Here is a 5,897-nt window from a genome sequence, read left to right on the forward strand (position 1 = left end):
GCGGCGCCGCCCGGCATTTATAGGGCCCGCGGCCGCCCCGCCCGCCCGCCCGCCCCTCGCCGAGCGCCGCGGGCCCGCCCAGGGCAGCGCCGCCGGGCCGGGGCGGGGCGGGGGGCGAGCCCCGGGGCTGGGCGGGCCGCGCCCCCGCCCCCACCGCTCAGGCCCGGGGACGCCCCGGGGAGCTTCTCCTGGCTCAGCGGGCGGCGCGCCAGTGCCGGGGAGAAGGGGAAGCCGAGGCACCGGTGGAGGTGTACACGGGGCAGGACACCCAGGGGATAGCGAGGGGACAGAGCCCACCGAGGCCAACCCCGTGCGACCCCTTCCCGGCAGTGGCGTGGTGGGAGGTTGGAGGATTTTGGTCAAGGGACACCCCTCCGCAGCAGCCAGGCTTCCCCGTGCGCTCCCCACTCCACCCATGTCCTCACTAAGGGATGAGGAGATGCCTCCGGCCGGGACCTCCATCCCTTGTATGGCACCTTGTATGGGGTTTAATCTGCACAAACAACGGGAGGGATCTGACGGAGGGAGCTTGTTGTTCCAGCGTAACAGCACAGGCTCAGAGCATCGTGGCAGGACAGACGTGTAAACCTGGAAAAACACATGTTGACTGTAACGCTGACTGACAGCCCTGGACTCCTTGACTGGCAAAGCACAAGAAGGAATTTCCACTAGTTGTACAAAAACAGTAGTACTGACAACTTCAGAGAAAGCAGCAGTATGTTGGTGTGGCAGTGGACAGCACTGCCTTGTAAAGTCATCGTTTCTGCTCCTGGTTTCCAAAAAATTTTTCTTGCATGGCACAGTTCAGCTTTGAAGAAACAGGATGAGTATGCAATAAACCACATTTCTTCCCTCAGGAGTTTGAACTTCTCTGGATATAAAATCAAAACATCCTATCTCCTGGCATGAGCTGGAGCAGCAGCAGCTGCTGCTGGTCTTTAGGGTGGAGAGCCTTCTGTCCATCAAGATGGCTCTCAGTGCAGGGGCCCTGTGCCTGGGCAAAACCAAAGTGATGGAAAGATGGATGAGTGAGGTGGCACAGCAAGGCAGTGCACAGAAGCAAGGAGCTCAACCTCAGCCAGGGCATGGGGAATTAGACCAAGATAAGGTGCTGGTGCTTGAAGGCTGGGCTGTCCAGGAATGGTTTCTTCATGGGAAGCACCAGCTGAGGTGGATGGTTTTTAGACTATTTACTAAGCAGCTCGATTTTTAAATTTTAATTAAAATTTAGCTTGTAGTCTGTCTTCAGTAGAAATGGGACAGGGAAAAGGAAGTTTTGTTCCAAGCAAATGACATGAAATTGTCCAAGTTTTGATTCCACCCAGTTTGGACAGCACACTTCCAGTCCAGTGAAACTGGAGCTAAAGAGTAAAAGTCAGAAGTGCAGTTCCTCCCCTTAGTTGTTGCCACATTGCCCACAGCTCCTTCAGTTCCTGGCTGTGGGTAACCACCTCCCACCCAGGCAAGAAGTCACTGTTCCTTCTCCTTAGCAAGTGGTTTAGGTGATCTAATTTGTGCCCACTAAACAGTTAATGAGTCGGGCTTTTTGGAAGGAGTGAGGCACCACACCTACTAAGTACTTTGCATCAACAAAGAACTGATTTGTGGAAATCAAGCAAAAATAGCTGAAGTCAAGAAGAATTTGAGGTGAACCTGCCTGAGATTTTCCCACCCAACCAAACAGCTGCAAAAAGGAGAGCTCTTCCATCCCCTCCTTTTCCCCCTACCCTGCTCAGGCTCTCAGAGCCTCACCAGCTCTGCTGACTGCCCAGTCCTTGTGTGAGGCATCTCATCTTGGTAGGGGAAAAAAACAACAATGAGCCTTTTTTTCTGAATTTATTCTCTGATTCCTTTAGGTGGTACACACTTGGTTGCTACTAGAATTAATTTCATAGATAAGTACCTATGCACAGAGATGAAAGATGGATACATGAAAGCAAAATTCATTGACAAGTTGTATGTGCTGTGAGGCTATACTTAAAAGCAGAAAGATTCTTCAGATGGTATCTCACCTTAGAAAGGGCAGATTTCAAACTGTACACCACATTGCTAATGAGGATACAGGAAATCTCATCCATTTTTTCCACTTGATGCAAAACATCTCTTCCCACAAAGGGAAATGTTGATGTTTCCCTGTATGATTTAGGCTGAAAGAGGAAGCTGACAGGCAGAAAGTCACAGTGAAACAGAAAAACTGGATCCAACACAAACAAGCCTAAGCTTGACAAAATAGGCTGTAGTTTTAACAAGCAAGTTAGAAGAAGACCAAGGCGGTGGCCCTTAAAGAAATTTACTGCCTTTTGAGGCCAAAAATTTGAAAGCAATATTTCTCAAGCAGTTCAGATAGGAAACCCTACATAAAAAGGGAAAAAAAAAAAAAAAAGAAACTTCCCAGTTCTCATCCATGCTTTATAAAGCTAAAGTAAAAAAAAAAAAAAATTGTGGTAAAAGTGATAAGCCTAAAGAATTTATTGTTTCATGTATGGTTTTGACAGGTTGCCAAGAGAATGGTGCTGCTCTATGGAGAGTAGAAGAAATGACATTTTCTTTGCTTTAGATTGTTATAACATTTTCAGTTCTTTACAAGCCCCCAGATGGTTTTTATAACCCCTTCAGGGGTTGCAACATATTGACTGAGAAATACCGATTTATACAGCAAGCTCTACTCTCTTTCTGCTGGCAAAATTACTGCTTTGTATCTGTGTATACACACAGTGGCTGAATATAAATAAAACCCCAAAAATAATGAGATCTGAGGCAAAATCCACCACCTGGCAGTACATTAGTTGGATGACATTTCCCTAAATTTACACTGGTGTAAATAAGAGGAATATTTGGCCCTAAATCTTTTAGGTGAATTTGGGATTGAGGATTAAAAAGATTGTACTCTGTTTCACCATGCAAATAAGCAGGCTGCCTTCATTGGTGTCAGAAACAGGGAAACATTTCCAATCAACAATTCTTCCACTTTTTATTGGCTTTCATTATGTTCATCTGCAGTGTTTGAAGTGGGAAGTATTGGTGCCTTGAGACACAGCAGGGTTACAAAAGAGTCACCAAAGCAGGTGACCTTAGCACCTCAGGAGGAGCAGCTCTGAAATGCTTTACCTGTAATGAGCAAATAATTACTGAAGTAAACAGTGTGTCCAGTTTACTGGACACCACTATACCACTATAATCATCTGTATTTTGTATATACATGAGGGTATAAGAGAATTCTTACCGAATGGTGACTTCACAAAGAATGTCTAAATCGAGAGTGGACCATGAAAAGCTCATATTCCTCAGGGGACTAAGCCTGAGCTTTTGCTCTTGCCCACACTCCTGTACAGTCAGGCTGCTGGTTTGGCTCACTGGGTGACTCTGGTCACTGCTGAGACTGCCCAGGTAAAAAATACCACAGTACCTGGTGCTGTGCTCCAGCTCACAGCTAGGGAGGAGGTAGTACCCCATTCTTCCTGTACCTCAGGGCTAGGTGGTCACTTAGAACACAGGGAGTGTGATTTTAATTCCAATGAAGGTAGAAGGAGAGTTGCTGGTGTTCCCAGGAGAAGTGTCTGTCCACCCTATCTGAAGTTTTTCTGGAGAAAGAGAGTTTTTGGTGCCTTCCTGCTCTGCATTAAAGAATTAAAAATGCATTTGAGCAGGCAGAAGGAAAGGAAGAACACGGCATCGTAGCTTCATATTTAAATCATCCTTTGGGAGGGTGGAGACTGCAGTTCTGCTCCTGGCTTGCCAGGCAGAATACTTTTGTATTTTACATTAGTCAGCCAGTGGATAAAATACACGAAGAACCCTTAGGCTGGCCAGAAAGTTTAACTGATATCCTTGTACTCAGCATCTCCTCTGCTCCTTTGCATTGCAATACCTCACTCTTCTTGGAGCTGAGCCTTAACCTGTGCCCTGTAGCTCTGCACGGGAAAAGCAGAACTGCCGCACTAAACTTTCTGGCAGTTTTCATTATGCAGATTTTGAAACCTTTAGATCACAAATTTTCTCTGTCAAGGCACGCACACAGCTCCCAGCTCCTTCAGCCGTCTCGCTGATATGAAAGCAGCAGTGAGCTGCTTCCAGATTACCTTGGATTTGTGTGGATTTAGGGCTAAGTCCCGTCAACGAAGCTGCTGCTTAAACTTTTGCACACTGCATTTAAGTTGTAGGACCCAAGTGAGCAGAGCTGGCGAGGTTTTAGTGTTGGTTCAACTATTCCTGTGCACTTGGACAGCTGTTAAAAGAGCAGGCAGCAGAACAGCTCCAGACCTGAAAGAAGGCAGCAAAGCAGGCTTGGCAGAGGGAAAAAAGCACAGGCAAGTCAGCTGGCTCTGGGGAGGCAAGTCAGAGGAACGAGCCCAACGCACAAACAAAGCAAATGGCAGCCTTGAGGCTGGCCCAGGTCCTGGTGGGACAGAGCCCAGCCCCAGCCAAGGCATGGCTGCTTCCCAAGGCCGAGACAGACGTATGTCAGCAACGGGGTCGGCGAGGGCCATGGTGTGAATTAATGGCATCGTTTTTTGGCTGAAATTTGCCTGTTCCTCCAGGCTAGAAATAGTGCCATTTGCCATTGTAAATCCCCTATTCAAAAACACGGTCTCTATGGCACTCAGCTGAAGGACTGAAGATCTCATCTGCAACTCCTCAGTGCTAGGAAAAGCCAGCACTGCTGCGTCAAGCCTAAATTAACTTCCCTCGGTGTGGGCAGGATGTAGCGCTTAAACTCCTTTGACATGTATTTCCTAGAGACAAATGGCAATTCCCTCTGTGGCCCATCATTTACTATCTACATAAAAGCAGAAGGAGATGATTAGAGTGGAGAACTGCCCTGCTCTTGCTATATTTAGTGCCCTGTCAGCTCAACCTATAGCACTCTGCTCTTCAGTTGTAAATAATACTCTAAGGAGGGGAATAAAATTAATATCAAACATGGAGAAGCTGGTATAGAAAAGCAGACAAAAGACTGTAGGTCCAGGACACACAGGAATAAACCTTCTACTTGGGTTTAAAAGCTGAAGGAGGCATTAATGGAGCTCATCCCACCTCCTGCCCCACGGCTGGGAGAGATAGAGGGTTGCAGTCTTTGGGGTCTTCCAGCAGAAAGCTGAATAAATCAGTCTGGCTGGCTCCTGCTGCCTGGCACCTGACAATATGGTCTGACGGGAAGGCTTCCAGCACTATACCTAAAGGAATTCTCACATTTATATTTCAAAGAGTTCTGGGAGGCCGCGCATATTTCTTCTACATGTATGTATTTAAATCTATTCAAATTTGTTCCTCTTAAGAGTGAATTCCTCATCATAAATTATCATTGGGATTTATTAGCTTAAACTCTACACAGCACACACTTGTAAGGAGAAATACAAACTGTATATATGCCTTGAATAATTCTGTGGTTGCTGGACATCTTACAGCAATAAATAGATTTTCTAGCAACAGCCTCCTGAGGTAAAGTGGAATATTCACATTTCACAGAACAGTAATGGAGGTAGAGTGGTCAGTCCATGGCTGTTCAGGAAATCTATAGAAATTACCCCAGATCTCTAGTACTTCAAAATCTTTGCTAACCCACAGGACCAGCTTCTTCTAAAACCAGATGGAAAGGCAATGCATAAAGGAAAAGAACAAAGAAAAGGGTTTGGTTTGGTTTGTTGCCAATGAAGAGTAAAAGAAGAAAGTCATTAACAGAGCATTTTCCCATGTGATTCAAATTAGGGCAGCCCATAATGGCTGAAGACAATTGTGTTTTTATTCTTTTTCAGTGATATTTTCAAATTTGGGAAAGGTTTTGTTGTTCTTTTGCCATTCAACATAAGTAAGTTGAGTTTGGTTCCACCACCAGAATGATTCACTGCACTGAAGAAATTCAGAACATCCCCAGTAGAGGAAGTACATTACTAAATTTT

The sequence above is a fragment of the Pseudopodoces humilis genome, chromosome 11 (genome assembly GCF_049639895.1).
Source record: "Pseudopodoces humilis isolate 2021_Gansu_Grassland_sample_001 chromosome 11, ASM4963989v1, whole genome shotgun sequence".
In the NCBI taxonomy this organism is placed as follows: domain Eukaryota; kingdom Metazoa; phylum Chordata; class Aves; order Passeriformes; family Paridae; genus Pseudopodoces; species Pseudopodoces humilis.